The sequence below is a fragment of the Hyla sarda genome, unplaced genomic scaffold (assembly GCF_029499605.1).
Source record: "Hyla sarda isolate aHylSar1 unplaced genomic scaffold, aHylSar1.hap1 scaffold_1403, whole genome shotgun sequence".
Classification (NCBI taxonomy): domain Eukaryota; kingdom Metazoa; phylum Chordata; class Amphibia; order Anura; family Hylidae; genus Hyla; species Hyla sarda.
The window spans coordinates 1-19254 of record NW_026608033.1 but is presented as its reverse complement, the minus strand read 5'-3'; the positions used below and the strand labels follow the sequence as shown (position 1 = coordinate 19254).

Genomic DNA, 19254 nt, shown 5'->3' with positions numbered 1-19254 from the left:
ACTATGTAACTATGTAACATAACATGGGGGGGGGTCTCCTGGCTGTTCACACAGGTGTGTCATTGCTGTACATTGACCATGCATTGCTTCTGTGGTATTGCAAAGGCAAAGACAAATGCTTCCAGCCATCCATTGCACTAATGGATTGGTCATCAGCTGGCTGTCTATGTCCCGCATCAATATAGACCAAAGTACAGAGGGTTAGGCTATGCTATTGTGCACCTACCTGATGCATCAGAAGGTGCGAGGCCCTTGCTAAATTCTGTGCACAGACTTTGAGATCTATGCTTTAGACTGTATCTAAACCTGCTCCAACATGGACTGACATTCTGGCCTACTTTCAGCCGATGCGACTTGTCTGTCGCTGAACAGTCGCTTTTTATGTATTCAGCACCTATGTATAATGTTGTAAAAATGCTCTAGAAGCTAAAGTCGCAGAAATGTCACACATATTTGGCCTGCAACTTTCTGTGCGACAAATTCAGACAGGAAAAATCAGTATAAATCCTTAGAAAATTATCCCCCAGTGTCTCCATCTGCTGGCGGTATTGAATAAGCATTGCTGCACTGATGGGGTATGCATTAGACGAAAAAAAAGAAGAAAAAGAAGAATAATACGCCCAGAAAAGAGGCGAAAAGGAGAAAAACGTAAAAAAACGTGAAAAAAAAGTAAGAGGAAGAGAAGGGAAAAAAAGGTGGAAATGGGTTTAAAAGTGATTTCGGCGGAGAAATATATATATATATATATATATATATATATATATATATATATATATATGCGCACACACACACATAGATATAAACGTATTCTCCGTTGAGATATTGCAGCCGCTGCTGTGTCCAGGCCCAGGAGCCTTAGCACTGTGCTGTGATGTCACTCAATACCACTGACATCACTAGGTGTAAACAACATCTCTCCTTTGCTGTGTATGTGACTATGGAGCTGTTTGGTGATGTCGTCTATTACGGCCTTCATAGAAGCAACAGGAGATTGTTGCATCCATCTTGAACCCTCAGAACTACAGTGCTATGATGTCACTCACTTCCACAGGCCTTGCAGAGTGTAAACAACAACAACCCAGCTTTGTTGTGTATGTAACCAAAGGGATTTGTGATGTCACCTAGAACCTTCACAGCAGCGACAGCTTTATGAGGAGCATCAGCACTGCTCTGCCTGAGCAGAACCATCACCGCCATAGGTTGTCAAATAACCCGGATTTAACCCACACAGGTAAGTCCAATGGGGTGCAGGCATGTCCTCTATGCTTACAGCTTCCCGTGGGTGTTGGTTTGATACCGTTTGGGGACAGCCAAGGAGGCATCTGCAGGCAACAAAGGTAGGTGTGTGCTTGTGTGTGTGTTTCCTATGCAGATCCTAAGCCCAGTGTCACATGCAAGTAGGAGGAGTAAGAAGGGTTCCTGGCAAATCCGGGTTATGGATTGCATTTAAAAAGGCCCCGTGGGAGTGCAATGGGCCCCTGTCTTGCTGCTTAGCAATAATGGTATGGGTTTAGGTTCTGCTGTGTGTACTGGTGGTTGACTGCCCCCCAGCCCAGAGTGTGCATGGAAAATTGTCTGGCAGCCTCCCTGACAGCAAGCAGTGATAGTGCCCATGAAGGGGACCTTGTTGGGCCCGCCCCTTTCACGGTTATCGCTTCTCGGCCTTTTGGCTAAGATCAAGTGTAGTATCTGTTCTTATCAGTTTAATATCTGATACGTCCCCTATCTGGGGACCATATATTAAATGGATTTTTGAGAACGGGGGCCGATTTCGAAGCTTGCTTCCGTCGCCCTATGCATTGACCCGATATGGCAGTATCTTCGGGTACAGTGCACCACCCCCTTACAGGGTTAAAAAGAAAGATTCCTACTTTCATTGCTACCTGCTTGCTGGCTAGCCAGCTAGCCAGCCCTGTGGGCCTTGCTGCTGCTGCAGCCAAAAAACAAAAGGTGGTGCTGCTGCTGCTTCTGCTTCTGCTTGTGTCTGGCCCCTGTTGGAGCGTCCAGGCACAGGACTTCTGCTGCTGCTGACTAAATGGCCTCCTTAATTGGATCATTTGAGTAGCCAGCACACCTGTGCAGGTAGGGCATGACATGATAGGCAGCTGCCTTGATAGCGGGTGGGTGCTGAATGTTCCTAATTGACAAAATAAGATTAATGCTTATGAAGAAATATAAAATCTCATCCCTTCCCCAATATCGCGCCACACCCCTACCCCTTAATTCCCTGGTTGAACGTGATGGACATATGTCTTTTTTCGACCGTACTAACTATGTAACTATGTAACATAACATGGGGGGGGGGGGGGGGGGGGGGTCTCCTGGCTGTTCACACAGGTGTGTCATTGCTGTACATTGACCATGCATTGCTTCTGTGGTATTGCAAAGGCAAAGACAAATGCTTCCAGCCATCCATTGCACTAATGGATTGGTCATCAGCTGGCTGTCTATGTCCCGCATCAATATAGACCAAAGTACAGAGGGTTAGGCTATGCTATTGTGCACCAACCTGATGCATCAGAAGGTGCGAGGCCCTTGCTAAATTCTGTGCACAGACTTTGAGATCTATGCTTTAGACTGTATCTAAACCTGCTCCAACATGGACTGACATTCTGGCCTACTTTCAGCCGATGCGACTTGTCTGTCGCTGAACAGTCGCTTTTTATGTATTCAGCACCTATGTATAATGTTGTAAAAATGCTCTAGAAGCTAAAGTCGCAGAAATGTCACACATATTTGGCCTGCAACTTTCTGTGCGACAAATTCAGACAGGAAAAATCAGTATAAATCCTTAGAAAATTATCCCCCAGTGTCTCCATCTGCTGGCGGTATTGAATAAGCATTGCTGCACTGATGGGGTATGCATTAGACGAAAAAAAAGAAGAAAAAGAAGAATAATACGCCCAGAAAAGAGGCGAAAAGGAGAAAAACGTAAAAAAACGTGAAAAAAAAGTAAGAGGAAGAGAAGGGAAAAAAAGGTGGAAATGGGTTTAAAAGTGATTTCGGCGGAGAAATATATATATATATATATATATATATATATATATATATATATATATGCGCACACACACACATAGATATAAACGTATTCTCCGTTGAGATATTGCAGCCGCTGCTGTGTCCAGGCCCAGGAGCCTTAGCACTGTGCTGTGATGTCACTCAATACCACTGACATCACTAGGTGTAAACAACATCTCTCCTTTGCTGTGTATGTGACTATGGAGCTGTTTGGTGATGTCGTCTATTACGGCCTTCATAGAAGCAACAGGAGATTGTTGCATCCATCTTGAACCCTCAGAACTACAGTGCTATGATGTCACTCACTTCCACAGGCCTTGCAGAGTGTAAACAACAACAACCCAGCTTTGTTGTGTATGTAACCAAAGGGATTTGTGATGTCACCTAGAACCTTCACAGCAGCGACAGCTTTATGAGGAGCATCAGCACTGCTCTGCCTGAGCAGAACCATCACCGCCATAGGTTGTCAAATAACCCGGATTTAACCCACACAGGTAAGTCCAATGGGGTGCAGGCATGTCCTCTATGCTTACAGCTTCCCGTGGGTGTTGGTTTGATACCGTTTGGGGACAGCCAAGGAGGCATCTGCAGGCAACAAAGGTAGGTGTGTGCTTGTGTGTGTGTTTCCTATGCAGATCCTAAGCCCAGTGTCACATGCAAGTAGGAGGAGTAAGAAGGGTTCCTGGCAAATCCGGGTTATGGATTGCATTTAAAAAGGCCCCGTGGGAGTGCAATGGGCCCCTGTCTTGCTGCTTAGCAATAATGGTATGGGTTTAGGTTCTGCTGTGTGTACTGGTGGTTGACTGCCCCCCAGCCCAGAGTGTGCATGGAAAATTGTCTGGCAGCCTCCCTGACAGCAAGCAGTGATAGTGCCCATGAAGGGGACCTTGTTGGGCCCGCCCCTTTCACGGTTATCGCTTCTCGGCCTTTTGGCTAAGATCAAGTGTAGTATCTGTTCTTATCAGTTTAATATCTGATACGTCCCCTATCTGGGGACCATATATTAAATGGATTTTTGAGAACGGGGGCCGATTTCGAAGCTTGCTTCCGTCGCCCTATGCATTGACCCGATATGGCAGTATCTTCGGGTACAGTGCACCACCCCCTTACAGGGTTAAAAAGAAAGATTCCTACTTTCATTGCTACCTGCTTGCTGGCTAGCCAGCTAGCCAGCCCTGTGGGCCTTGCTGCTGCTGCAGCCAAAAAACAAAAGGTGGTGCTGCTGCTGCTTCTGCTGCTTCTGCTTCTGCTTGTGTCTGGCCCCTGTTGGAGCGTCCAGGCACAGGACTTCTGCTGCTGCTGACTAAATGGCCTCCTTAATTGGATCATTTGAGTAGCCAGCACACCTGTGCAGGTAGGGCATGACATGATAGGCAGCTGCCTTGATAGCGGGTGGGTGCTGAATGTTCCTAATTGACAAAATAAGATTAATGCTTATGAAGAAATATAAAATCTCATCCCTTCCCCAATATCGCGCCACACCCCTACCCCTTAATTCCCTGGTTGAACGTGATGGACATATGTCTTTTTTCGACCGTACTAACTATGTAACTATGTAACATAACATGGGGGGGGGGGGGGGGGGGTCTCCTGGCTGTTCACACAGGTGTGTCATTGCTGTACATTGACCATGCATTGCTTCTGTGGTATTGCAAAGGCAAAGACAAATGCTTCCAGCCATCCATTGCACTAATGGATTGGTCATCAGCTGGCTGTCTATGTCCCGCATCAATATAGACCAAAGTACAGAGGGTTAGGCTATGCTATTGTGCACCTACCTGATGCATCAGAAGGTGCGAGGCCCTTGCTAAATTCTGTGCACAGACTTTGAGATCTATGCTTTAGACTGTATCTAAACCTGCTCCAACATGGACTGACATTCTGGCCTACTTTCAGCCGATGCGACTTGTCTGTCGCTGAACAGTCGCTTTTTATGTATTCAGCACCTATGTATAATGTTGTAAAAATGCTCTAGAAGCTAAAGTCGCAGAAATGTCACACATATTTGGCCTGCAACTTTCTGTGCGACAAATTCAGACAGGAAAAATCAGTATAAATCCTTAGAAAATTATCCCCCAGTGTCTCCATCTGCTGGCGGTATTGAATAAGCATTGCTGCACTGATGGGGTATGCATTAGACGAAAAAAAAGAAGAAAAAGAAGAATAATACGCCCAGAAAAGAGGCGAAAAGGAGAAAAACGTAAAAAAACGTGAAAAAAAAGTAAGAGGAAGAGAAGGGAAAAAAAAGGTGGAAATGGGTTTAAAAGTGATTTCGGCGGAGAAAATATATATATATATATATATATATATATATATATATATATATATGCGCACACACACACATAGATATAAACGTATTCTCCGTTGAGATATTGCAGCCGCTGCTGTGTCCAGGCCCAGAAGCCTTAGCACTGTGCTGTGATGTCACTCAATACCACTGACATCACTAGGTGTAAACAACATCTCTCCTTTGCTGTGTATGTGACTATGGAGCTGTTTGGTGATGTCGTCTATTACGGCCTTCATAGAAGCAACAGGAGATTGTTGCATCCATCTTGAACCCTCAGAACTACAGTGCTATGATGTCACTCACTTCCACAGGCCTTGCAGAGTGTAAACAACAACAACCCAGCTTTGTTGTGTATGTAACCAAAGGGATTTGTGATGTCACCTAGAACCTTCACAGCAGCGACAGCTTTATGAGGAGCATCAGCACTGCTCTGCCTGAGCAGAACCATCACCGCCATAGGTTGTCAAATAACCCGGATTTAACCCACACAGGTAAGTCCAATGGGGTGCAGGCATGTCCTCTATGCTTACAGCTTCCCGTGGGTGTTGGTTTGATACCGTTTGGGGACAGCCAAGGAGGCATCTGCAGGCAACAAAGGTAGGTGTGTGCTTGTGTGTGTGTTTCCTATGCAGATCCTAAGCCCAGTGTCACATGCAAGTAGGAGGAGTAAGAAGGGTTCCTGGCAAATCCGGGTTATGGATTGCATTTAAAAAGGCCCCGTGGGAGTGCAATGGGCCCCTGTCTTGCTGCTTAGCAATAATGGTATGGGTTTAGGTTCTGCTGTGTGTACTGGTGGTTGACTGCCCCCCAGCCCAGAGTGTGCATGGAAAATTGTCTGGCAGCCTCCCTGACAGCAAGCAGTGATAGTGCCCATGAAGGGGACCTTGTTGGGCCCGCCCCTTTCACGGTTATCGCTTCTCGGCCTTTTGGCTAAGATCAAGTGTAGTATCTGTTCTTATCAGTTTAATATCTGATACGTCCCCTATCTGGGGACCATATATTAAATGGATTTTTGAGAACGGGGGCCGATTTCGAAGCTTGCTTCCGTCGCCCTATGCATTGACCCGATATGGCAGTATCTTCGGGTACAGTGCACCACCCCCTTACAGGGTTAAAAAGAAAGATTCCTACTTTCATTGCTACCTGCTTGCTGGCTAGCCAGCTAGCCAGCCCTGTGGGCCTTGCTGCTGCTGCAGCCAAAAAACAAAAGGTGGTGCTGCTGCTGCTTCTGCTGCTTCTGCTTCTGCTTGTGTCTGGCCCCTGTTGGAGCGTCCAGGCACAGGACTTCTGCTGCTGCTGACTAAATGGCCTCCTTAATTGGATCATTTGAGTAGCCAGCACACCTGTGCAGGTAGGGCATGACATGATAGGCAGCTGCCTTGATAGCGGGTGGGTGCTGAATGTTCCTAATTGACAAAATAAGATTAATGCTTATGAAGAAATATAAAATCTCATCCCTTCCCCAATATCGCGCCACACCCCTACCCCTTAATTCCCTGGTTGAACGTGATGGACATATGTCTTTTTTCGACCGTACTAACTATGTAACTATGTAACATAACATGGGGGGGGGTCTCCTGGCTGTTCACACAGGTGTGTCATTGCTGTACATTGACCATGCATTGCTTCTGTGGTATTGCAAAGGCAAAGACAAATGCTTCCAGCCATCCATTGCACTAATGGATTGGTCATCAGCTGGCTGTCTATGTCCCGCATCAATATAGACCAAAGTACAGAGGGTTAGGCTATGCTATTGTGCACCTACCTGATGCATCAGAAGGTGCGAGGCCCTTGCTAAATTCTGTGCACAGACTTTGAGATCTATGCTTTAGACTGTATCTAAACCTGCTCCAACATGGACTGACATTCTGGCCTACTTTCAGCCGATGCGACTTGTCTGTCGCTGAACAGTCGCTTTTTATGTATTCAGCACCTATGTATAATGTTGTAAAAATGCTCTAGAAGCTAAAGTCGCAGAAATGTCACACATATTTGGCCTGCAACTTTCTGTGCGACAAATTCAGACAGGAAAAATCAGTATAAATCCTTAGAAAATTATCCCCCAGTGTCTCCATCTGCTGGCGGTATTGAATAAGCATTGCTGCACTGATGGGGTATGCATTAGACGAAAAAAAAGAAGAAAAAGAAGAATAATACGCCCAGAAAAGAGGCGAAAAGGAGAAAAACGTAAAAAAACGTGAAAAAAAAGTAAGAGGAAGAGAAGGGAAAAAAAGGTGGAAATGGGTTTAAAAGTGATTTCGGCGGAGAAATATATATATATATATATATATATATATATATATATATATATATATATATATATGCGCACACACACACATAGATATAAACGTATTCTCCGTTGAGATATTGCAGCCGCTGCTGTGTCCAGGCCCAGAAGCCTTAGCACTGTGCTGTGATGTCACTCAATACCACTGACATCACTAGGTGTAAACAACATCTCTCCTTTGCTGTGTATGTGACTATGGAGCTGTTTGGTGATGTCGTCTATTACGGCCTTCATAGAAGCAACAGGAGATTGTTGCATCCATCTTGAACCCTCAGAACTACAGTGCTATGATGTCACTCACTTCCACAGGCCTTGCAGAGTGTAAACAACAACAACCCAGCTTTGTTGTGTATGTAACCAAAGGGATTTGTGATGTCACCTAGAACCTTCACAGCAGCGACAGCTTTATGAGGAGCATCAGCACTGCTCTGCCTGAGCAGAACCATCACCGCCATAGGTTGTCAAATAACCCGGATTTAACCCACACAGGTAAGTCCAATGGGGTGCAGGCATGTCCTCTATGCTTACAGCTTCCCGTGGGTGTTGGTTTGATACCGTTTGGGGACAGCCAAGGAGGCATCTGCAGGCAACAAAGGTAGGTGTGTGCTTGTGTGTGTGTTTCCTATGCAGATCCTAAGCCCAGTGTCACATGCAAGTAGGAGGAGTAAGAAGGGTTCCTGGCAAATCCGGGTTATGGATTGCATTTAAAAAGGCCCCGTGGGAGTGCAATGGGCCCCTGTCTTGCTGCTTAGCAATAATGGTATGGGTTTAGGTTCTGCTGTGTGTACTGGTGGTTGACTGCCCCCCAGCCCAGAGTGTGCATGGAAAATTGTCTGGCAGCCTCCCTGACAGCAAGCAGTGATAGTGCCCATGAAGGGGACCTTGTTGGGCCCGCCCCTTTCACGGTTATCGCTTCTCGGCCTTTTGGCTAAGATCAAGTGTAGTATCTGTTCTTATCAGTTTAATATCTGATACGTCCCCTATCTGGGGACCATATATTAAATGGATTTTTGAGAACGGGGGCCGATTTCGAAGCTTGCTTCCGTCGCCCTATGCATTGACCCGATATGGCAGTATCTTCGGGTACAGTGCACCACCCCCTTACAGGGTTAAAAAGAAAGATTCCTACTTTCATTGCTACCTGCTTGCTGGCTAGCCAGCTAGCCAGCCCTGTGGGCCTTGCTGCTGCTGCAGCCAAAAAACAAAAGGTGGTGCTGCTGCTGCTTCTGCTGCTTCTGCTTCTGCTTGTGTCTGGCCCCTGTTGGAGCGTCCAGGCACAGGACTTCTGCTGCTGCTGACTAAATGGCCTCCTTAATTGGATCATTTGAGTAGCCAGCACACCTGTGCAGGTAGGGCATGACATGATAGGCAGCTGCCTTGATAGCGGGTGGGTGCTGAATGTTCCTAATTGACAAAATAAGATTAATGCTTATGAAGAAATATAAAATCTCATCCCTTCCCCAATATCGCGCCACACCCCTACCCCTTAATTCCCTGGTTGAACGTGATGGACATATGTCTTTTTTCGACCGTACTAACTATGTAACTATGTAACATAACATGGGGGGGGGTCTCCTGGCTGTTCACACAGGTGTGTCATTGCTGTACATTGACCATGCATTGCTTCTGTGGTATTGCAAAGGCAAAGACAAATGCTTCCAGCCATCCATTGCACTAATGGATTGGTCATCAGCTGGCTGTCTATGTCCCGCATCAATATAGACCAAAGTACAGAGGGTTAGGCTATGCTATTGTGCACCTACCTGATGCATCAGAAGGTGCGAGGCCCTTGCTAAATTCTGTGCACAGACTTTGAGATCTATGCTTTAGACTGTATCTAAACCTGCTCCAACATGGACTGACATTCTGGCCTACTTTCAGCCGATGCGACTTGTCTGTCGCTGAACAGTCGCTTTTTATGTATTCAGCACCTATGTATAATGTTGTAAAAATGCTCTAGAAGCTAAAGTCGCAGAAATGTCACACATATTTGGCCTGCAACTTTCTGTGCGACAAATTCAGACAGGAAAAATCAGTATAAATCCTTAGAAAATTATCCCCAGTGTCTCCATCTGCTGGCGGTATTGAATAAGCATTGCTGCACTGATGGGGTATGCATTAGACGAAAAAAAAGAAGAAAAAGAAGAATAATACGCCCAGAAAAGAGGCGAAAAGGAGAAAAACGTAAAAAAACGTGAAAAAAAAGTAAGAGGAAGAGAAGGGAAAAAAAGGTGGAAATGGGTTTAAAAGTGATTTCGGCGGAGAAATATATATATATATATATATATATATATATATATATATATATATGCGCACACACACACATAGATATAAACGTATTCTCCGTTGAGATATTGCAGCCGCTGCTGTGTCCAGGCCCAGAAGCCTTAGCACTGTGCTGTGATGTCACTCAATACCACTGACATCACTAGGTGTAAACAACATCTCTCCTTTGCTGTGTATGTGACTATGGAGCTGTTTGGTGATGTCGTCTATTACGGCCTTCATAGAAGCAACAGGAGATTGTTGCATCCATCTTGAACCCTCAGAACTACAGTGCTATGATGTCACTCACTTCCACAGGCCTTGCAGAGTGTAAACAACAACAACCCAGCTTTGTTGTGTATGTAACCAAAGGGATTTGTGATGTCACCTAGAACCTTCACAGCAGCGACAGCTTTATGAGGAGCATCAGCACTGCTCTGCCTGAGCAGAACCATCACCGCCATAGGTTGTCAAATAACCCGGATTTAACCCACACAGGTAAGTCCAATGGGGTGCAGGCATGTCCTCTATGCTTACAGCTTCCCGTGGGTGTTGGTTTGATACCGTTTGGGGACAGCCAAGGAGGCATCTGCAGGCAACAAAGGTAGGTGTGTGCTTGTGTGTGTGTTTCCTATGCAGATCCTAAGCCCAGTGTCACATGCAAGTAGGAGGAGTAAGAAGGGTTCCTGGCAAATCCGGGTTATGGATTGCATTTAAAAAGGCCCCGTGGGAGTGCAATGGGCCCCTGTCTTGCTGCTTAGCAATAATGGTATGGGTTTAGGTTCTGCTGTGTGTACTGGTGGTTGACTGCCCCCCAGCCCAGAGTGTGCATGGAAAATTGTCTGGCAGCCTCCCTGACAGCAAGCAGTGATAGTGCCCATGAAGGGGACCTTGTTGGGCCCGCCCCTTTCACGGTTATCGCTTCTCGGCCTTTTGGCTAAGATCAAGTGTAGTATCTGTTCTTATCAGTTTAATATCTGATACGTCCCCTATCTGGGGACCATATATTAAATGGATTTTTGAGAACGGGGGCCGATTTCGAAGCTTGCTTCCGTCGCCCTATGCATTGACCCGATATGGCAGTATCTTCGGGTACAGTGCACCACCCCCTTACAGGGTTAAAAAGAAAGATTCCTACTTTCATTGCTACCTGCTTGCTGGCTAGCCAGCTAGCCAGCCCTGTGGGCCTTGCTGCTGCTGCAGCCAAAAAACAAAAGGTGGTGCTGCTGCTGCTTCTGCTGCTTCTGCTTCTGCTTGTGTCTGGCCCCTGTTGGAGCGTCCAGGCACAGGACTTCTGCTGCTGCTGACTAAATGGCCTCCTTAATTGGATCATTTGAGTAGCCAGCACACCTGTGCAGGTAGGGCATGACATGATAGGCAGCTGCCTTGATAGCGGGTGGGTGCTGAATGTTCCTAATTGACAAAATAAGATTAATGCTTATGAAGAAATATAAAATCTCATCCCTTCCCCAATATCGCGCCACACCCCTACCCCTTAATTCCCTGGTTGAACGTGATGGACATATGTCTTTTTTCGACCGTACTAACTATGTAACTATGTAACATAACATGGGGGGGGGGGGGGGGGGGGGTCTCCTGGCTGTTCACACAGGTGTGTCATTGCTGTACATTGACCATGCATTGCTTCTGTGGTATTGCAAAGGCAAAGACAAATGCTTCCAGCCATCCATTGCACTAATGGATTGGTCATCAGCTGGCTGTCTATGTCCCGCATCAATATAGACCAAAGTACAGAGGGTTAGGCTATGCTATTGTGCACCTACCTGATGCATCAGAAGGTGCGAGGCCCTTGCTAAATTCTGTGCACAGACTTTGAGATCTATGCTTTAGACTGTATCTAAACCTGCTCCAACATGGACTGACATTCTGGCCTACTTTCAGCCGATGCGACTTGTCTGTCGCTGAACAGTCGCTTTTTATGTATTCAGCACCTATGTATAATGTTGTAAAAATGCTCTAGAAGCTAAAGTCGCAGAAATGTCACACATATTTGGCCTGCAACTTTCTGTGCGACAAATTCAGACAGGAAAAATCAGTATAAATCCTTAGAAAATTATCCCCCAGTGTCTCCATCTGCTGGCGGTATTGAATAAGCATTGCTGCACTGATGGGGTATGCATTAGACGAAAAAAAAGAAGAAAAAGAAGAATAATACGCCCAGAAAAGAGGCGAAAAGGAGAAAAACGTAAAAAAACGTGAAAAAAAAGTAAGAGGAAGAGAAGGGAAAAAAAGGTGAAAATGGGTTTAAAAGTGATTTCGGCGGAGAAATATATATATATATATATATATTATATATATATATATATATATGCGCACACACACACATAGATATAAACGTATTCTCCGTTGAGATATTGCAGCCGCTGCTGTGTCCAGGCCCAGGAGCCTTAGCACTGTGCTGTGATGTCACTCAATACCACTGACATCACTAGGTGTAAACAACATCTCTCCTTTGCTGTGTATGTGACTATGGAGCTGTTTGGTGATGTCGTCTATTACGGCCTTCATAGAAGCAACAGGAGATTGTTGCATCCATCTTGAACCCTCAGAACTACAGTGCTATGATGTCACTCACTTCCACAGGCCTTGCAGAGTGTAAACAACAACAACCCAGCTTTGTTGTGTATGTAACCAAAGGGATTTGTGATGTCACCTAGAACCTTCACAGCAGCGACAGCTTTATGAGGAGCATCAGCACTGCTCTGCCTGAGCAGAACCATCACCGCCATAGGTTGTCAAATAACCCGGATTTAACCCACACAGGTAAGTCCAATGGGGTGCAGGCATGTCCTCTATGCTTACAGCTTCCCGTGGGTGTTGGTTTGATACCGTTTGGGGACAGCCAAGGAGGCATCTGCAGGCAACAAAGGTAGGTGTGTGCTTGTGTGTGTGTTTCCTATGCAGATCCTAAGCCCAGTGTCACATGCAAGTAGGAGGAGTAAGAAGGGTTCCTGGCAAATCCGGGTTATGGATTGCATTTAAAAAGGCCCCGTGGGAGTGCAATGGGCCCCTGTCTTGCTGCTTAGCAATAATGGTATGGGTTTAGGTTCTGCTGTGTGTACTGGTGGTTGACTGCCCCCCAGCCCAGAGTGTGCATGGAAAATTGTCTGGCAGCCTCCCTGACAGCAAGCAGTGATAGTGCCCATGAAGGGGACCTTGTTGGGCCCGCCCCTTTCACGGTTATCGCTTCTCGGCCTTTTGGCTAAGATCAAGTGTAGTATCTGTTCTTATCAGTTTAATATCTGATACGTCCCCTATCTGGGGACCATATATTAAATGGATTTTTGAGAACGGGGGCCGATTTCGAAGCTTGCTTCCGTCGCCCTATGCATTGACCCGATATGGCAGTATCTTCGGGTACAGTGCACCACCCCCTTACAGGGTTAAAAAGAAAGATTCCTACTTTCATTGCTACCTGCTTGCTGGCTAGCCAGCTAGCCAGCCCTGTGGGCCTTGCTGCTGCTGCAGCCAAAAAACAAAAGGTGGTGCTGCTGCTGCTTCTGCTGCTTCTGCTTCTGCTTGTGTCTGGCCCCTGTTGGAGCGTCCAGGCACAGGACTTCTGCTGCTGCTGACTAAATGGCCTCCTTAATTGGATCATTTGAGTAGCCAGCACACCTGTGCAGGTAGGGCATGACATGATAGGCAGCTGCCTTGATAGCGGGTGGGTGCTGAATGTTCCTAATTGACAAAATAAGATTAATGCTTATGAAGAAATATAAAATCTCATCCCTTCCCCAATATCGCGCCACACCCCTACCCCTTAATTCCCTGGTTGAACGTGATGGACATATGTCTTTTTTCGACCGTACTAACTATGTAACTATGTAACATAACATGGGGGGGGGGGGGGGGGGGGGGGGTCTCCTGGCTGTTCACACAGGTGTGTCATTGCTGTACATTGACCATGCATTGCTTCTGTGGTATTGCAAAGGCAAAGACAAATGCTTCCAGCCATCCATTGCACTAATGGATTGGTCATCAGCTGGCTGTCTATGTCCCGCATCAATATAGACCAAAGTACAGAGGGTTAGGCTATGCTATTGTGCACCTACCTGATGCATCAGAAGGTGCGAGGCCCTTGCTAAATTCTGTGCACAGACTTTGAGATCTATGCTTTAGACTGTATCTAAACCTGCTCCAACATGGACTGACATTCTGGCCTACTTTCAGCCGATGCGACTTGTCTGTCGCTGAACAGTCGCTTTTTATGTATTCAGCACCTATGTATAATGTTGTAAAAATGCTCTAGAAGCTAAAGTCGCAGAAATGTCACACATATTTGGCCTGCAACTTTCTGTGCGACAAATTCAGACAGGAAAAATCAGTATAAATCCTTAGAAAATTATCCCCCAGTGTCTCCATCTGCTGGCGGTATTGAATAAGCATTGCTGCACTGATGGGGTATGCATTAGACGAAAAAAAAGAAGAAAAAGAAGAATAATACGCCCAGAAAAGAGGCGAAAAGGAGAAAAACGTAAAAAAACGTGAAAAAAAAGTAAGAGGAAGAGAAGGGAAAAAAAGGTGGAAATGGGTTTAAAAGTGATTTCGGCGGAGAAATATATATATATATATATATATATATATATATATATGCGCACACACACACATAGATATAAACGTATTCTCCGTTGAGATATTGCAGCCGCTGCTGTGTCCAGGCCCAGGAGCCTTAGCACTGTGCTGTGATGTCACTCAATACCACTGACATCACTAGGTGTAAACAACATCTCTCCTTTGCTGTGTATGTGACTATGGAGCTGTTTGGTGATGTCGTCTATTACGGCCTTCATAGAAGCAACAGGAGATTGTTGCATCCATCTTGAACCCTCAGAACTACAGTGCTATGATGTCACTCACTTCCACAGGCCTTGCAGAGTGTAAACAACAACAACCCAGCTTTGTTGTGTATGTAACCAAAGGGATTTGTGATGTCACCTAGAACCTTCACAGCAGCGACAGCTTTATGAGGAGCATCAGCACTGCTCTGCCTGAGCAGAACCATCACCGCCATAGGTTGTCAAATAACCCGGATTTAACCCACACAGGTAAGTCCAATGGGGTGCAGGCATGTCCTCTATGCTTACAGCTTCCCGTGGGTGTTGGTTTGATACCGTTTGGGGACAGCCAAGGAGGCATCTGCAGGCAACAAAGGTAGGTGTGTGCTTGTGTGTGTGTTTCCTATGCAGATCCTAAGCCCAGTGTCACATGCAAGTAGGAGGAGTAAGAAGGGTTCCTGGCAAATCCGGGTTATGGATTGCATTTAAAAAGGCCCCGTGGGAGTGCAATGGGCCCCTGTCTTGCTGCTTAGCAATAATGGTATGGGTTTTAGGTTCTGCTGTGTGTACTGGTGGTTGACTGCCCCCCAGCCCAGAGTGTGCATGGAAAATTGTCTGGCAGCCTCCCTGACAGCAAGCAGTGATAGTGCCCATGAAGGGGACCTTGTTGGGCCCGCCCCTTTCACGGTTATCGCTCTTCGGCCTTTTGGCTAAGATCAAGTGTAGTATCTGTTCTTATCAGTTTAATATCTGATACGTCCCCTATCTGGGGACCATATATTAAATGGAATTTTTGAGAACGGGGGCCGATTTCGAAGCTTGCTTCCGTCGCCCTATGCATTGACCCGATATGGCAGTATCTTCGGGTACAGTGCACCACCCCCTTACAGGGTTAAAAAGAAAGATTCCTACTTTCATTGCTACCTGCTTGCTGGCTAGCCAGCTAGCCAGCCCTGTGGGCCTTGCTGCTGCTGCAGCCAAAAACAAAAGGTGGTGCTGCTGCTGCTTCTGCTGCTTCTGCTTCTGCTTGTGTCTGGCCCCTGTTGGAGCGTCCAGGCACAGGACTTCTGCTGCTGCTGACTAAATGGCCTCCTTAATTGGATCATTTGAGTAGCCAGCACACCTGTGCAGGTAGGGCATGACATGATAGGCAGCTGCCTTGATAGCGGGTGGGTGCTGAATGTTCCTAATTGACAAATAAGATTAATGCTTATGAAGAAATATAAAATCTCATCCCTTCCCCAATATCGCGCCACACCCCTACCCCTTAATTCCCTGGTTGAACGTGATGGACATATGTCTTTTTTCGACCGTACTAACTATGTAACTATGTAACATAACATGGGGGGGGGGGGGGGGGGGTCTCCTGGCTGTTCACACAGGTGTGTCATTGCTGTACATTGACCATGCATTGCTTCTGTGGTATTGCAAAGGCAAAGACAAATGCTTCCAGCCATCCATTGCACTAATGGATTGGTCATCAGCTGGCTGTCTATGTCCCGCATCAATATAGACCAAAGTACAGAGGGTTAGGCTATGCTATTGTGCACCTACCTGATGCATCAGAAGGTGCGAGGCCCTTGCTAAATTCTGTGCACAGACTTTGAGATCTATGCTTTAGACTGTATCTAAACCTGCTCCAACATGGACTGACATTCTGGCCTACTTTCAGCCGATGCGACTTGTCTGTCGCTGAACAGTCGCTTTTTATGTATTCAGCACCTATGTATAATGTTGTAAAAATGCTCTAGAAGCTAAAGTCGCAGAAATGTCACACATATTTGGCCTGCAACTTTCTGTGCGACAAATTCAGACAGGAAAAATCAGTATAAATCCTTAGAAAATTATCCCCCAGTGTCTCCATCTGCTGGCGGTATTGAATAAGCATTGCTGCACTGATGGGGTATGCATTAGACGAAAAAAAAGAAGAAAAAGAAGAATAATACGCCCAGAAAAGAGGCGAAAAGGAGAAAAACGTAAAAAAAACGTGAAAAAAAAGTAAGAGGAAGAGAAGGGAAAAAAAGGTGGAAATGGGTTTAAAAGTGATTTCGGCGGAGAAATATATATATATATATATATATATATATATATATATATATATGCGCACACACACACATAGATATAAACGTATTCTCCGTTGAGATATTGCAGCCGCTGCTGTGTCCAGGCCCAGGAGCCTTAGCACTGTGCTGTGATGTCACTCAATACCACTGACATCACTAGGTGTAAACAACATCTCTCCTTTGCTGTGTATGTGACTATGGAGCTGTTTGGTGATGTCGTCTATTACGGCCTTCATAGAAGCAACAGGAGATTGTTGCATCCATCTTGAACCCTCAGAACTACAGTGCTATGATGTCACTCACTTCCACAGGCCTTGCAGAGTGTAAACAACAACAACCCAGCTTTGTTGTGTATGTAACCAAAGGGATTTGTGATGTCACCTAGAACCTTCACAGCAGCGACAGCTTTATGAGGAGCATCAGCACTGCTCTGCCTGAGCAGAACCATCACCGCCATAGGTTGTCAAATAACCCGGATTTAACCCACACAGGTAAGTCCAATGGGGTGCAGGCATGTCCTCTATGCTTACAGCTTCCCGTGGGTGTTGGTTTGATACCGTTTGGGGACAGCCAAGGAGGCATCTGCAGGCAACAAAGGTAGGTGTGTGCTTGTGTGTGTGTTTCCTATGCAGATCCTAAGCCCAGTGTCACATGCAAGTAGGAGGAGTAAGAAGGGTTCCTGGCAAATCCGGGTTATGGATTGCATTTAAAAAGGCCCCGTGGGAGTGCAATGGGCCCCTGTCTTGCTGCTTAGCAATAATGGTATGGGTTTAGGTTCTGCTGTGTGTACTGGTGGTTGACTGCCCCCCAGCCCAGAGTGTGCATGGAAAATTGTCTGGCAGCCTCCTGACAGCAAGCAGTGATAGTGCCCATGAAGGGGACCTTGTTGGGCCCGCCCCTTTCACGGTTATCGCTTCTCGGCCTTTTGGCTAAGATCAAGTGTAGTATCTGTTCTTATCAGTTTAATATCTGATACGTCCCCCTATCTGGGGACCATATATTAAATGGATTTTTGAGAACGGGGGCCGATTTCGAAGCTTGCTTCCGTCGCCCTATGCATTGACCCGATATGGCAGTATCTTCGGGTACAGTGCACCACCCCCTTACAGGGTTAAAAAGAAAGATTCCTACTTTCATTGCTACCTGCTTGCTGGCTAGCCAGCTAGCCAGCCCTGTGGGCCTTGCTGCTGCTGCAGCCAAAAAACAAAAGGTGGTGCTGCTGCTGCTTCTGCTGCTTCTGCTTCTGCTTGTGTCTGGCCCCTGTTGGAGCGTCCAGGCACAGGACTTCTGCTGCTGCTGACTAAATGGCCTCCTTAATTGGATCATTTGAGTAGCCAGCACACCTGTGCAGGTAGGGCATGACATGATAGGCAGCTGCCTTGATAGCGGGTGGGTGGCTGAATGTTCCTAATTGACAAAATAAGATTAATGCTTATGAAGAAATATAAAATCTCATCCCTTCCCCAATATCGCGCCACACCCCTACCCCTTAATTCCCTGGTTGAACGTGATGGACATATGTCTTTTTTCGACCGTACTAACTATGTAACTATGTAACATAACATGGGGGGGGGGGGGGGGTCTCCTGGCTGTTCACACAGGTGTGTCATTGCTGTACATTGACCATGCATTGCTTCTGTGGTATTGCAAAGGCAAAGACAAATGCTTCCAGCCATCCATTGCACTAATGGATTGGTCATCAGCTGGCTGTCTATGTCCCGCATCAATATAGACCAAAGTACAGAGGGTTAGGCTATGCTATTGTGCACCTACCTGATGCATCAGAAGGTGCGAGGCCCTTGCTAAATTCTGTGCACAGACTTTGAGATCTATGCTTTAGACTGTATCTAAACCTGCTCCAACATGGACTGACATTCTGGCCTACTTTCAGCCGATGCGACTTGTCTGTCGCTGAACAGTCGCTTTTTATGTATTCAGCACCTATGTATAATGTTGTAAAAATGCTCTAGAAGCTAAAGTCGCAGAAATGTCACACATATTTGGCCTGCAACTTTCTGTGCGACAAATTCAGACAGGAAAAATCAGTATAAATCCTTAGAAAATTATCCCCCAGTGTCTCCATCTGCTGGCGGTATTGAATAAGCATTGCTGCACTGATGGGGTATGCATTAGACGAAAAAAAGAAGAAAAAGAAGAATAATACGCCCAGAAAAGAGGCGAAAAGGAGAAAAACGTAAAAAAACGTGAAAAAAAAGTAAGAGGAAGAGAAGGGAAAAAAAGGTGGAAATGGGTTTAAAAGTGATTTCGGCGGAGAAATATATATATATATATATATATATATATATATATGCGCACACACACACATAGATATAAACGTATTCTCCGTTGAGATATTGCAGCCGCTGCTGTGTCCAGGCCCAGGAGCCTTAGCACTGTGCTGTGATGTCACTCAATACCACTGACATCACTAGGTGTAAACAACATCTCTCCTTTGCTGTGTATGTGACTATGGAGCTGTTTGGTGATGTCGTCTATTACGGCCTTCATAGAAGCAACAGGAGATTGTTGCATCCA

The 19254-nt window shown here is 46.0% G+C and overlaps 8 non-coding genes across 8 annotated transcripts; all 8 read left to right on the top strand.

The window, feature by feature from the left end:
• Positions 1 to 1650: 1650 nt before the first annotated feature.
• Positions 1651 to 1841, top strand: LOC130306748 (U2 spliceosomal RNA). Its single transcript, XR_008856044.1, has one exon. It is a non-coding gene; the product is annotated as a U2 spliceosomal RNA (small nuclear RNA).
• A 2090-nt stretch (positions 1842 to 3931) lies between these two features.
• LOC130306784 (U2 spliceosomal RNA) lies at positions 3932 to 4122 on the top strand. Its single transcript, XR_008856078.1, has one exon. It is a non-coding gene; the product is annotated as a U2 spliceosomal RNA (small nuclear RNA).
• Positions 4123 to 6218: 2096 nt separating this feature from the next.
• LOC130306780 (U2 spliceosomal RNA) lies at positions 6219 to 6409 on the top strand. Its single transcript, XR_008856076.1, has one exon. It is a non-coding gene; the product is annotated as a U2 spliceosomal RNA (small nuclear RNA).
• Positions 6410 to 8503: 2094 nt separating this feature from the next.
• Positions 8504 to 8694, top strand: LOC130306769 (U2 spliceosomal RNA). The gene has a single exon (XR_008856065.1). It is a non-coding gene; the product is annotated as a U2 spliceosomal RNA (small nuclear RNA).
• Positions 8695 to 10777: 2083 nt separating this feature from the next.
• On the top strand, positions 10778 to 10968 carry LOC130306758 (U2 spliceosomal RNA). The gene has a single exon (XR_008856054.1). It is a non-coding gene; the product is annotated as a U2 spliceosomal RNA (small nuclear RNA).
• A 2095-nt stretch (positions 10969 to 13063) lies between these two features.
• LOC130306747 (U2 spliceosomal RNA) lies at positions 13064 to 13254 on the top strand. Its single transcript, XR_008856043.1, has one exon. It is a non-coding gene; the product is annotated as a U2 spliceosomal RNA (small nuclear RNA).
• A 2092-nt stretch (positions 13255 to 15346) lies between these two features.
• On the top strand, positions 15347 to 15538 carry LOC130306777 (U2 spliceosomal RNA). Its single transcript, XR_008856073.1, has one exon. It is a non-coding gene; the product is annotated as a U2 spliceosomal RNA (small nuclear RNA).
• A 2090-nt stretch (positions 15539 to 17628) lies between these two features.
• Positions 17629 to 17820, top strand: LOC130306774 (U2 spliceosomal RNA). Its single transcript, XR_008856070.1, has one exon. It is a non-coding gene; the product is annotated as a U2 spliceosomal RNA (small nuclear RNA).
• The last annotated feature ends 1434 nt before the right edge of the window (positions 17821 to 19254 follow it).